Raw genomic sequence first — 15,415 nt, forward strand, 5'->3', positions numbered from 1 at the left:
TTGTACCCCAGTTGGGGAATACCTGGTATAAAGAATACGCATACAAGCTTTGATGTTTCATTTAGGGATGTTTATTGTACTTATCAATGTTTTGGATGAGCGCTCTGTTTGTTTGTTTCTGTTCCCCTCTCTCCGTCTCTGTAGCTTCCGGGTATGCTGGAATCGGGCTGGCTTTGTAGTGCCTGTCCCTAATTGCTCGTTCATTGTCCACCCTCCCTCCCAAAAGCCCGAGAGGACTGAGAGAGCCAAGCTTCCGGGTCAGTAGCTTCAGCCCAACATCACATATACACACAAAAATACACCAACTGACACTCACAAGCACCTGATTGACTGACTCTATTACTGTAGCTAAACAATGTTTTTATTTGATTTATTCATTTTATATTATGTCTATCTCAGATAAGCTACCCAGGAAAGGGCTAAGAATAACCCATGTTAATATATGTAGCCTAATAAATATGCTTCATAAAATCAATAACTTGCTAACATCGGATAACATTCATATACTGGCCATTTCTAAACTCATTTAGATAATTCCTTTGATAATACAGCAGTAGCAATACAAGGATATAACATCTACAGAAAAGACAGGAATGCCTATGGGGGAGGTGTTGCGGCATACAGCACCTTCAAAAAGTATTCACACCCCTTGACTTTTTTTACATTTTGTGTTAAAGCCTGAATTTAAAATGGATTACATATAAATTGTGTGTCACTGGCCTACAAACAATACCCCATAATGTCAAAGTGGAATTATGTTTTTATAATTTTTTTGAAATTGATAAAAATAAAAAATAAATGTCTTCAACCCCTTTATTATGGCAAGCCTAAATACGTTTAGGAATAAAACAATTCATAAGTCACACAATATGCTGCATGGACTCACTCTGTGTGTAATAATAGTGTTTAACATAATTTTTTTAGGACTACCTCATCTGTCAAGCAGTGAATTTCAGACACAGATTAAACCACAAAGACCAGGGAGGACTTCCAATGGTAACTGGGTAAAAAAAACTGACATTGAATATCCCTTTGAGCATGGTGAAGTTATCAATAACACTTTGGATGGTGCATCAATACACCCAGTCACTATAAAGATACTTCTAACTCAGTTGCCAGAGAGGAAGGAAACCACTCAGGGATTTCACCATGAGGCCAATGGTGACTAAAACAGTTACAGAGTTTAATGGCTGTGATAGGAGAAAATGGAGGACATTGTAGTTACGCCACAATACTAACCTAAATGACAGAATGAAAAGAAGGAAGCCTGTACAGAATACAAATATTTCAATCATTTTGCCACCTGTTCTCTATCATAATCAGTCAAAAGTCACGACTAGGCCGTTAGCATAAAACATGTTTTTTTTTCAAAAATATGTCATTTTTGGGGATTAAAACAGAATTCACAAGAACAACATGTTTTCTAGCCAACCCAATTCATTTAAAATGTTGAAATCATAGTTTAAGTACACTTATCAGATGATAAGAAACATGTTTTGAAATGAGTCATTAGCTAGCTAACAGTTGTTTAGCTGGCTAGCACACCCACAAACTTGTTTTAAACATATTAACCAGCTAGCTAGCACATTATCTTGTCAAACTACTAAATGAGTTGCAAGCCAGGTACATGTGATGTCAAATAACAATATTTAATGTCTTCTACAGTGGGACTTGTGCTGCGACATACAAAATGCAAATGGCGCTGCGCTGAAAACCCAAAAACGTTTAGGGTGATTTTCTCTAAACAGCTCATCAGGGAGACTTCCAATGTAACTAGCTGGCTGCGCTCAATTGTAACAGTTAATACACAAATTATACATCATTTTGAAGCTATGAATCTCCTATTTCCAGTAGTGTATATGACTTCTAATGTGTTTAGGGGTCAATGTGACTGATTATGATAGAGCAAGTCACAAATTATTTGCTACTGGTCTTACACAAAGCTAGAATGACTATGTATCAGATGACTCCACAATCTACATGTCAGCACCCAAAGCCAGTGAGTTTACAGAAATTCTAAATCAGGGAGTTACAGTCAGTATCAGAAAGGGTGATTAATAATAAACTGGTCTAAAACTAAAAGCATTGTATAGTCAGCAAAAAAAGAAATGTTCCTTTCTCAGGACCCTGTCTTTCAAAGATAATTAGTAAAAATCCAAATAACTTCATAGATCTTCATTGTAAATGGTTTAAACACTGTTTCCCATGCTTGATCAATGAACCATAAACAATGAATGAACATGCACCTGTGGAACAGAGGTTAAGACACTAACAGCTTACAGACGGTAGGCAATTAAGGTCACAGTTCTGAAAACTTAGGACACTAAAGAGGCCTTTCTACTGACTCTGAAAAAGACCAAAAGAAAGATGCCCAGGGTCCCTGCTCATCTGCGTGACCGTGTCTTAGGCATGCTGCAAGGAGACATGAGGACTGCAGATGTGGCCAGGGCAATAAATTGCAATGTCCGTACTGTGAGACGCCTAAGACAGCGCTACAGGGAGACAGGACGGACAGCTGATTGTTCTCGCAGTGGCAGACCACGTGTAACAACACCTGCACAGGATCGGTACATCCGAACTAAGACAGGTACAGGATGGCAACAACAACTGCCCGAGTTACACCAGGAACGCACAATCCCTCCATCAGTGCTCAGACTGTCCGCAATAGGCTGAGAGAGGCTGGACTGAGGGCATCACCGGCAACAACGTCGCCTATGGACACAAACCCACCGTCGCCTATGGGCACAAACCCAACGTCGCCGGACCAGAAAAGACTGGGAAAAAGTGTTCTTCACTGACGAGTCGCGGTTTTGTCTCACCAGGGGTGATGGTCAGATTCGCGTTTATCGTCGAAGGAATGAGCGTTACACTGAGGCCTGTACTCTGGAGTGGGATCGATTTGGAGGTGGAGGGTCCTTCATGGTCTGGGGCAGTGTGTCCAGACTCACATTAAGCATCTCCAATCCAAAATTGAATCTAGAATTGGCTTCTTATTTCGCAATAAAGCCTCCTTCACTCATGCTGCCAAACATACCCTCGTAAAACTGACTATCCTACCGATCCTTGACTTCGGCGATGTCATTTACAAAATAGCCTCCAACACTCTACTCAGCAAATTGGATACAGTCTATCACAGTGCCATCCGTTTTGTCACCAAAGCCCCATATACTACCCACCACTGCGACCTGTATGCTCTCGTTGGCTGTTCCTCGCTACATACTCGTCGCCAAACCCACTGGCTCCAGGTCATCTATAAGTCTTTGCTAGGTAAAGCTCCGCCTTATCTCAGCTCACTGGTCACCATAGCAACACCCACCCGTAGCACGCTCTCCAGCAGGTATATTTCACTGGTCATCCCAAAAGCCAACATCTCCTTTGGCCGCCTTTCCCTCCAGTTCTCTGCTGCCAATGACTGGAACGAATTGCAAAAATCAATGAAGTTGGAGACATATCTGTCAGGTTTTGGCCAGGACTGTTTAGGTTTTGTTCACTAGATGTCCCCCTTGCACCTTTTTTGTACCTTTTGTTTTTCTTGCTCCAATTATTGTTTGCACCTGTAAGTCATTCCCTTGTTAGTATTTAAACCCTGTGTGTTCCTTAGTTCCTTGCTCAGTGTTTGTAAGTTAGCACCCAGCCCCAGCCCAAGCCTTGTTTTATATAGACTTTTCTCTTGTTGGATTTTCCAGAGGTTCTCTGGTTTTGTTCTTGTTTATTATTTGAGTAGTCTTTTGAGGTTTGTTTTTCCCTGCTGTTTTTTACCACTTTGTGGATTTTTCGTTGTATTTTGGAGGATATCCATTTTTCATTAAACCACCATCTCTAGTACTGCTGTGTCTGCCTCATCTTCTGGGTTCTGCCAATTATTAAGTGACTGTTTCTCGCACCGGGTCCTGACAGAAACACTGAGCCATTAATATGAACCCAGAGGCAGCCAGTACCCAGGACTTTTTTCCCATGCTGTCCCACCACGAGGGGACTGTCCAACGTCACGAAGCTGCTCTGGTTCAGCAAGAGGCCTTACTGGCTGGACATTCTCAACTTCTGTCGGAGATGATGACTTCCATAAAGCAGATTTCTGATCAACTTTCTCCTGCAACCGCTTCTGCTCCAGTTCATCAGATTCAAGTGCCCGTGGCAGTTAACCCCCTGGCTGAACCTCGTCTGCCGCCTCCCCAACGGTTCTCAGGTGATCCGAGTGTTTGTAAGGGGTTTTTCACCCAATGTTCTCTCTCCTTCGAGCTGCAACCCTCGTCGTTTCCCACCGACCGGTCCAAGATAGCATATATCATCACCCTGCTGTCGGAAAAAGCCCTAGCCTGGGCTACTGCTGTGTGGGATGCCCAAAGTCCCTGCTGTGCCAGCTACTCTACCTTTGCTGAAGAATTCAAGCGAGTGTTTCAAGGTCCTACCAGCGGTCCTGACTCAGCCAAACAGCTCCTGACTCTCCGCCAAGGTCGGCGCAGCGTGACGGACTATGCCATCCAGTTCCACACGGTGGCAGCAGCGAGTGGCTGGAACGACGAGGCGCTCACAGTGTGCTTTTTGAAGGGTCTTTCCGACACCATCCAAGATGAACTGGCCACTCGGGAACCACCAGACAACCTCGAGTCCCTGATCAAGTTGGCTTCACGCATAGACCAGCGTCTGAGAGAGAGAGAGCTCAACCGTAGATCTCTCACCCTAGCTCCTATCGGTCCCAGCTCCGAGTCTCCACCTTTATCCTCGCTGACTCCACCGGAACCCATGCAGGTTGGACGCATCTCCCAGGCTGAGAGAGACCGCCGGATGAGGGAGCGATGCTGTCTATATTGCGGCAAACCGGGCCATTTCCTCTCCACGTGTTCCGGGCTCCAGGGAAAATGCACTCTCCCGTGCAGGCCTGGGAGGACTGTAACGGGAAACATAACCTCCTCCCATCCATCCAACTCCCGCCTGCTCATTCCAGTTACCCTTTCCTGGGACAACCACGAGCTTCCCCTTCAAGCCTTGGTAGACTCTGGAGCCGCAGGGAACTTCATGGATGGTGTCTGGGTGAAGGAGAATGGCGTTCCCTCTGAACCTCTAAGTGACCCCATAAGGGTTACTACGTTGGATGGAAGCCCTTTGGGATCTGGACTTGTCACTCGTGTCACTACCCCCTTGCGACTTTCAGTTTCCCAACACCAGGAAGTGATGAACTTTCATCTGACCTCGTGTTCCGAGTTCCCTCTCGTCCTTGGATACCCCTGGCTTCACAGCCATAACCCTCACATCGACTGGTCTGTGGGCACTATCAAGCAGTGGGGTCCTACGTGCCAAGCCACTTGTATCTTCCCAAGTTCCCCGAGTTCCCCTCCCGAGTCTCTAGAATCCATCGACCTGTCCCGAGTTCCCAAGTGTTACCATGACCTCAAACCGGTATTTAGCAAACAGAGGGCCACCAAACTACCACCCCATAGACCTTACGATTGCCCCATCGACCTGTTTCCGGGCACCTTCCCCCCCAGGGGTCGGATCTTTTCCCTATCTCCTCCCGAACGAGCTGCTATGGATACCTACATCAAGGACTCTCTGGCAGCAGGCCTCATGCGTCCATCCACCTCGCCAGCGGGAGCAGGGTTTTTCTTTGTGGCCAAAAAAGACGGGGGATTACGTCCTTGCATCGACTACCGGGGACTTAATGCCATAACCGTCCGTAACCGCTACCCGCTACCCCTTATGGCCACAGCCTTTGAGCTGCTCCAGGAAGCAGTGGTCTTCACTAAGCTTGACCTGCGGAACGCATACCATCTTGTGCGGATCAAACCCGGTGACGAGTGGAAGACCGCTTTCAACACGCCTACTGGTCACTACGAATACTTGGTGATGCCCTTCGGCCTGACCAACGCCCCGGCTGTGTTCCAAGCGCTCATAAACGATGTGCTTAGGGATATGCTTAACATTTTCGTGTTTGTTTACTTGGATGACATCCTCATCTTTTCGAGCTCCCTTCAAGAACACACCAAGCATGTCAGACAAGTGCTCAAACGCCTCCTAGACAGCCATTTGTACGTTAAGCCGGAAAAGTGTGAATTCCATTCCTCTCGAGTACAATTCCTGGGATTTATAGTGGAACCCGGTCGAGTCCAGATGGACCCCAAGAAAGTAGGGGCGGTAGCGGATTGGCCCACCCCCAAGTCCGTTAAGGAAGTTCAGCGTTTCCTGGGCTTCACCAACTTTTACCGCAAGTTCATCAAGAACTTCAGCTCGGTGGCAGCCCCTCTCTCAGCTGTAACCAAGGGTGGCAACACAAGGTTTCTGTGGGGAAGAGAAGCTGAGACGGCCTTCCAAGGACTCAAGCAGCGCATCCTCTCTGCTCCCATCCTGACACTACCAACGGCGGATGAACCTTTTGTGGTGGAGGTAGACGCATCAGAGGTTGGGGTTGGAGCTGTCCTGTCTCAGAGGGGTGAAGACAAGAAGCTTCATCCTTGCGCCTTCTTCTCTCACCGGCTTACCCCGGCCGAGAGGAATTACGATGTGGGGGATCATGAACTCCTAGCAGTTAAGATGGCATTGAAGGAATGGAGACACTGGCTCGAGGGGGCTTCTCAACCGTTTCAAGTGCTTACGGACCACAAAAATCTGGAGTATATCCAGCAGGCGAAGCGGTTGAACTCCAGACAAGCTCGATGGTCTCTTTTCTTCAGCCGATTTCAGTTTATCCTCACCTATAGACCCGGGTCGAAGAATCTCAAACCGGACGCCTTGTCACGAATCTACTCTCCTGCCATTCGAGAAGATACTGACATGACTGTCCTTCCGGCCGCTAAGATCGTGGCTCCGATCTCGTGGCAAGTGGAGGATACCGTGAAACAAGCTCAAGCCATCGAACCGGGCCCTGGAGGAGGTCCTGCTAATCGGTTGTTTGTTCCCAAGGCAGCAAGATCCCAAGTCCTTCTGTGGGGGCACTCCTCTCGCCTCACCTGTCACCCGGGCGTAGGTCGCACCTTGGAGTTCATTCAGCGTAAGTTCTGGTGGCCCACCATAAAAGAAGACGTTGCCACTTTCGTCAAGGCCTGTCCCGTGTGCTGCCAGGGCAAATCTTCTCACCTCCGCCCTCAAGGACTCCTTCACCCTTTATCTATTCCCCACCGACCCTGGTCCCATATCTCGTTGGACTTTATTACTGGCCTTCCTCCGTCCCATGGTAATACTACTATCCTAGTCATCATCGACAGGTTTTCTAAGGCGGCCAGGTTTGTTCCCTTGACCAAATTACCTTCTGCCAAGGAAACAGCTGAGTTGGTGATTAACCATGTGTTCCGAGTCTTTGGTATCCCGCAAGATATGGTTTCCGACAGAGGTCCCCAGTTCGCCTCAAGGTTTTGGAAGGCCTTCTGCCAACTCATAGGGGCCACGGCCAGTTTATCTTCAGGGTACCATCCGGAGTCCAACGGCCAAACTGAGAGGATGAATCAGGAGCTGGAAACCACCCTCAGATGTATGGTTTCCAACAACCCGTCCACATGGTCATCCTTCATTGTTTGGGCCGAGTACGCGCACAACACCTTGTGCTCCTCCTCCACTGGTATGTCTCCGCATGAGTGTCAGTTTGGCTATGCTCCGCTATTGTTCCCGGACCAGGAGGCAGAAGTCAGAGTGCCTTCAGCCTCGAGGTTCATCAGACGCTGTCGGCTTACGTGGAAGAAGGCCCGTCTTAATCTTCTGCGTTCCTCACAGCAGTACCAGCGACAAGCCAACAGACGTCGCCGTCCCGGTCCTACCCTGTACCCCGGCCAGAGAGTATGGCTCTCAACAAAAGACTTACCGCTAAGGGTGGAGTCTCGCAAGCTGTCCCAGAGATTCATCGGTCCCTTTAAGATTGCCAGGAGAGTCAATCCCGTTACTTTTCGCCTGCACTTACCCAGATCCCTTAAGATCAATCCCACATTTCACATTTCCTTATTAAAACCTGTTGTTTTTTCTCCCCTTATCCCGGCAGGCAGACCTCCCCCTCCGCCCCGTGTCATCGGAGGCCAGTCGGCTTATACCGTCCACCGGATACTGGATTCCCGCCGGGTGCAGCGGTCCTGGCAGTATCTGGTGGACTGGGAAGGCTACGGTCCCGAGGAGCGCTCCTGGGTTCCTGCCAAGGACATACTGGACCCTGACCTCATTCGTCAGTTCAGGGTCCTCCACCCTGAGAAGGCTGGTAGGAACGTCAGGAGCCGTTCCTAGGGGGGGGATTCTGTCAGGTTTTGGCCAGGACTGTTTAGGTTTTGTTCACTAGATGTCCCCCTTGCACCTTTTTTGTACCTTTTGTTTTTCTTGCTCCAATTATTGTTTGCACCTGTAAGTCATTCCCTTGTTAGTATTTAAACCCTGTGTGTTCCTTAGTTCCTTGCTCAGTGTTTGTAAGTTAGCACCCAGCCCCAGCCCAAGCCTTGTTTTATATAGACTTTTCTCTTGTTGGATTTTCCAGAGGTTCTCTGGTTTTGTTCTTGTTTATTATTTGAGTAGTCTTTTGAGGTTTGTTTTTCCCTGCTGTTTTTTACCACTTTGTGGATTTTTCGTTGTATTTTGGAGGATATCCATTTTTCATTAAACCACCATCTCTAGTACTGCTGTGTCTGCCTCATCTTCTGGGTTCTGCCAATTATTAAGTGACTGTTTCTCGCACCGGGTCCTGACAATATCTCCCTCACTAACTTTAAGCATCAGCTGTCAAAACAGCTTACCAATTGCTGCAGCTGTACACAGCCCATCTGTAAATAGCCCATCCAACCAACTACCTACCTCATCCCCATATTTTGTTTTTCTGCTCTTTTGCACACCAGTATCTCTACTTGCACATCCTCATCCGCACATATATCAGTGTAAATTGCTAAATTGTAATTACATTGCCACTAATGGCCTATTTATTGCCTTACCTCCTTACTTCATTTGCACACACTGTATACACATTTTTCTATTGTGTTATTGACTGTACGTTTGTTTATCCCATGTGTAACTCTGTTGTTGTTATTTCTGTCGCACTGCTTTGCTTTATCTTGGCCAGGTCACAGTTGTAAATGAGAGCTTGCTCTCAACTGGCCTACCTGGTTAAATAAAGGTGAAATAAAAATACAATTAAAAACAGCATCATCGGACTGAGCTTGTTGTCATTGCAGGCAATCTCAATGCTGTGCGTTACAGGGAAGACATCCTCCTCCCTCATGTGGTACCCTTCCTGCAGGCTCATTCTGACATGACCCTCCAGCATAACAATGTCACCAGTCATACTGCTCGTTCTGCGCGTGATTTCCTGCAAGACAGGAATGTCAGTGTTCTGCCATGGCCAGCGAAGAGCCTGGATCTCAATCCCATTGAGCACGTCTGGGACCTGTTGGATCGGAGGGTGAGGGCTAGGGCCATTGCCCCCAGAAATGTCTGGGAACTTGCAGGTGCCTTGGTGGAAGAGTGGGGTAACATCTTGCAGCAAGAACTGGCAAATCTGGTGCAGTCCATGAGGAGGAGATGCACTGCAGTACTTAACGCAGATACTGACCGTTACTTTTGACCCCCCCCCCCCCCCCTTAGTTCAGGGACGCATTATTCCATTTCTGTTAGTCACATGTCTGTGGAACTTGTTCAGTTTTTGTCTCAGTTGTTGAATCTTGTTATGTTCCTACAAATATTTACACGTTAGTTTGCTGAAAATAAACGCAGTTGACAGTGAGAGGACATTTCTTTTTTTGCTGAGTTTATTTGGCTCGAAACATTCTCTAAAACCTTAACCTCAATAGGAGTTCTGTATAAAGGGATGAGCAAGTTGAGGAAACTAAACTCCTAGGTATAACACTGGATGGTCAATTATCAAATTCAAATCAAATTGACAAAGTTGTTGTGAAGATGGGAAGGGGTACAGTTGAAGTCGGAAGTTTACATACACCTTAGCCAAATATATGTAAACTCAGTTTTTCACAATTCCTGACATTTAATCCTTGTAATAATTCCCTGTTTTAGGTCATGTAGCATCACCACTTTATTTTAAGAATGTGAAATGTCAGAATAATAGTACAATGATTTATTTCAGCTTTTATTTCTTTCATCACATTCCCAATGGGTAAGAAGTTTACATACACTCAATTAGTATTTGGTAGCATTGCCTTTCAATTGTTTAACTTGGGTCAAACATTTCGTGTAGCCTTCCACAAGTGTCCCACAATAAGTTGGGTAAATTCTGGCCCGTTCCTCCTGACAGAGCTGGAGTAACTGAGTCAGGTTTGTAGGCCTCCTTGCTCGCACATGCTTTTTCAGTTCTGCCCACAAATTTTCTATAGGATTGAGGTCAGGGCTTTGTGATGGCCACTCCAATACCTTGACTTTGTTGTCCTTAAGCCATTTTGCCACAACTTTGTGGCAAGGTCATTGTCCATTTGGAAGACCCATTTGCGACTAAGCTTTAACTTCCTGACTGATGTCTTGAGATGTTGCTTCAATATATCCACATCCTTTTCAACCCTCATGATGCCATCTATTTTGTGAAGTGCACCAGTCTCTCCTGCAGCAAAGCACCCCACAACATGATGCTGCCACCCCAGTGCTTCATGGTTGGGATGGTGTTCTTTGGCTTGCAAGCCTCCCCATTTTTCCTCCAAAACATAATGATGGTCATTATGGCCAAACAGTTCTATTTTTGTTTCATCAGACCAAAAAGTACAACCATGTGCAGTTGCAAACCTTAGTCTGGCTTTTTTATGTCGGTTTTGAAGCAGTGGCTTCTTCCTTGCTGAGCGACCTTTCAGGTTATGTCGATATAGGACTCGTTTTACTGTGGATATAGATACTTTTGTACCTGTTTCCTCCAGCATCTTCACAAGGTACTTTGCTGTTGTTCTGGGATTGATTTGCACTTTTCACACCAAAGTACGTTCATCTCTAGGAGACAGAACGTGTCTCCTTCCTGAGCGGTATGAAGGCTGTCAAGCAAAGAGGCACTGAGTTTGAAGGTAGGCCTTGAAATACATCCACAGGTACACCTCCAATTGACTCAAATTATGTCAATTAGCCTATCAGAAGCTTCTAAAGCCATGACATAATTTTCTGGAATTTTCCAAGCAGTCAACTTAGTGTATGTTAACTTCTGACCCACTAGAATTGTGATACAGTGAATTATAAGTGAAATAATCTGTCTGTCAACAATTGTTGGAAAAATGACTTGTGTCATGCACAAAGTAGATGTCCTAACCGACTGGCCAAAACTATAGTTTGTTATTAACAAGAAATTTGTGAAGTGGTTGAAAAATGAGTTTTAATGACTCCAAACTAAGTGTATGTAAACTTCCGACTTCAACTGTATTTCTGTTATTAAAAGATGTTCTGAGTTTTTTACACAAAAATCAACTGTACTAGTTGACCAGGCTCTGATCTTGTCCCATCTTGATTATTGTCCTGTAATATGGTCAAGTGTAGCAAAGAAAGACCTAGCAAAGCTACAGCTGGCTCAAAACCAAGCAGCACGCCTTGCCCTTAACTGCACATACAGAGCTAACATAAACAACATGCATGCCAGTCTTTCCTGGTTGAGGGTTGAAGAGAGATGAATTGCTTCTGATCTACTTTTTATGAGAAGTATTACTGTAATGAAAATTCCAGATTGTCTGGAATTCATATCCCACAAGACATGCCACCAGGGGCCTCTTCACAGTCCCCAAGTCTAAAACAAATTCATGGCAATACACAGTATTATACAGAGCCACAATCACACGGAACTCCCTTCCACCTCCAATTACTCACGCAAACAGCAAAATTACCTTAAAAAAAGATCCAACAACATCTCATGGAACAGCGGGGACTGTGAGGCGACACACACACAGACACATTAACACACACAATGTTTTGTTGTTTTATTGTTTGTATATAATTATTTATTTATTTTCATATTGTTTGTATATCACGGTATTTAAAGTTTGTTGTACTACCCTTGTCTAACAGTGTATCAGTGTTTAGTTACTTGTCATGTTTTGTGTTTTTTTTGTGGACCGCAGGAAGAATAGATGCTGCCTCTACAAAAGCTAATGGGAATCCAAATAAACAAACTCTCTCTGGGCTTAGTGGCAGATGAGCATATCTTCCCTCAGGCTGTTGCCTATATTGCATTACTCTCAGATAGAGGTTGGGAATCTAATTCCATGCATGCCCTCCAAGTGCCACTCCATGGTTGCAAGATGTCTGGAGTATCTCTCAGAGAACATCCTGAGTTTTTGAATCCCTGGCACAAGGCAAATGACATGCCATATGTGCTTCATATTGGACCCAGTCAAGTATTTACTTAATGTTTTGCATATTAAAGAGGAGAGAAACAGAGGATCTGTGAATCCAGCAGCACTCTCTAAGCCATCTATTTAAAACATAGGCTTCAGATGGAACACCTGTCTTACAGAGACAGATCAAAGTTTTGAATGTAAAATAATGATAAAACAACATTTATTTTGTTCAGCTAAGAAATGTGGCTGTTGAAATATACACTGCATGTACACAATATTAGGAACACCTTCCTAATATTGAGTTGCACCCCCCTTTTCCCTCAGAACAGCCTCAATTCATTAGGGCATGGACTACAAAGTGTTGAAAGCGTTCCACAGGGATGCTGGCCCATGTTGACTCCAATGCTTCCCACAGTTGTGTCAAGTTGGCTGGATGTCCGGTGGGAGATGGACCATTCTTGATACACACAGGAAACTGTTGAGCGTGAAAAACCCAGCAGCATTGCAGTTCTTGACACATTCAAACCAGCACCTACTACCATACCTCGTTCAAAAGCACTTAAATCTTTTGTCTTTCCCACTCACCCTTTGAATGGCACACATACACAATCCATGTCTCAATTGTCTCAAGGCTTAAAAAATAATTCTTTAACATATCTCCTCCTCTTCATCTACACTGATTGAAGTGTATTTAACAGGTGACATCAATAAGGGATCATAGCTTTCACCTGGTCAGTCTGCCAGGTGCTCCTAATGTTTTGTACACACACAGGGGTGCCTTGCGTAAGACACATTCTACTGTGCAGGGTCAATGCACCATATGTTATAGATTTTTTTATAAAAGACGACACCAGATAAATCCATAGGAAAAATTTATTTATCAATATGCAATATCAGGATTTCAAACTTGGCTCATGGAATTTCCATTCCATAGTAACTGGTTATGTTGAACATGGGTGTTGAAGCTGCGTGTGAATGAAAGGCGAAATATATGAACATGGAGCAGACGCAAAAAAACAAATTCACTGGGATTGCATACATGTACATTGAAAATAATACTGAATCATGAACAGAAATAAAACAATGACAATAATGATTTACTGAGGGCAGGGAAAGTGAGCAACCAGTCACACTGAACACGCCATTACTGTTTAAACTGTATTGAGCAGGAAAACCAAACCAAATAATGTAGATATTTTCCTTCTTACTCCTATAGCATGGAGATGGTCACACACTTCAGCTATCAGGTTGCTAAGCACTGCTGTAATATTTTTCAACTATGCGAGTGGCCTGGACACCATACACAGCACAGCAGAGGTGGGCTGAAATTGGCTGTGTGGCTGATAGCTGAGGAAATGTCTGGGGCTTGAGCTGCTTTCTCATTAGAGCGAGCCAGAGATAATATCGTGATAATCTGCGGAGGTCAAGAGAGCGTGTCCATTTCACCTTGAGGGGTGTCGAAGGACTGAGATAGAGCCATGTATGTTGGCCTTATTTATTTCCCAAAGTCGCAAGCTCAGCAGACCTCCTCCAAGCACGATGCTTCTTCTTCACCTTGGACTCTCACGACTAGAGATGGAATTACTGTATCCTTGGTCAGTGAGACCATACAGAGAGTTTAGGGAAACTTGCACGGAAAGATGCCCGGAATAATGTATTGCTCATCTGACTATTTCAGCATGGGTAAAACATTTCATTTTTACCTTTGGAGCATTGTATTATACTCAGACTCATCTTGATCAAAACATCAAGGCATCAAGTATTTACTTGGTTGCTCACCATACCCTGTTTTTAAGATCGCTAACATATCCATGGATTTCAAGAGGTGACTGTGTCACAGAGAAAATCTATCAAATGTATAGGAGAGTATCTGGCCCTTCTCTAGACTCCCAATCCAGTCCCCACCCACCCACAAACAGTCTGTGACAGCAAGAATGTTGTATGTATGTGGTGAACAATGATACAATTTTCTTCTTTCCTTGTAAGGCCTGGCACTTAAAACACCCGCTCTAAGAGATTTGTGTCTATAAAAAAATCAAGATTTATACAAAATGTCTTTCCAGAAACACACCTATTTACAAAATTCTGCATTAAAAAAACACATTTTACGATCATAAATGGGTCTCTATTAAATCTAACTTTAAAATGGTACTTTTTCACATATTTACATTATTTTAGGCCACTGTACTACCAAAAATAAAAAACAAACAATAAACAAGCAGTAAAGGGACATCACATGTTACTTCTAGGACTACAGGGTATTGTGTTACTGTAAATAATTGAAGATCACACAGTGGTGTACACATTATCCTTAAATATTGTGAAGATGATCATTGTGTAATAAACTATACCTTTACCCAATGACAAACAACACACAACAATAAAACAATGCTTGTTCAATATCTAAAGAATTAGGATTCTGTTTGTTACCAGTTGGTCATTGACTTAATTTGAGCTTTATTCTTAACACTTTGATAAAACTTAGATAATTCAGTTCAAAACAAACAAAATATGTTTAAAAAATGTCAAATCATGGTTAGAGTCATATTTGTATATGTTGTAGACATAATTTATTTCTGTAATGTAAGTGATAATGTACAAGACACCGGGAAGGCAAAAGTCAACTTTGAGGCTATTTTTGAGCGAAACAATGTTAATTTATCCAAATAAATCCAGACTGAAAAAAATATATATATAATGTTTCAAAAGAACAGTCAATCTGCTCTAACCCTCAAAGCAAACAAATATGTCAGTCTAGTCACGTCCATCTAAATAACAGTGAATCTGCTCTCTTATCTGAAACAATGCCAACAAACTGGTAGCACATGTCCTGCTCTCGCTGATAAACTTCTTAATAACTTAAAATAATCTCAATGTTATCAACATGAAAAGTATGCCAGAGTAATTCTACTGTAAATACATGACAGTATCTATCTTGTTTCAAAATAAACACACACGACTAGACTATGGGACCCACTTAAGTACATGGAGATAAGATATTGAAACAGAAAACATGTGTGATGATTCATGTTGAAAACAATTTGGTACCAGTGTAATCTTGCCTGGTCTTTGAGGATGCCAGGTGATAGGAATGGTAAGTCATTAGTCCTCCTCCTGAAGACACCAGAGATGTTTTAGCGCCATCCCTTTGCGGTTGTAACAAGGGTAAAACTCTTTAGGAATTAAAAAAACCTTTTTGTGAGTAG

Source organism: Salvelinus alpinus, chromosome 1 (genome assembly GCF_045679555.1).
Source record: "Salvelinus alpinus chromosome 1, SLU_Salpinus.1, whole genome shotgun sequence".
In the NCBI taxonomy this organism is placed as follows: domain Eukaryota; kingdom Metazoa; phylum Chordata; class Actinopteri; order Salmoniformes; family Salmonidae; genus Salvelinus; species Salvelinus alpinus.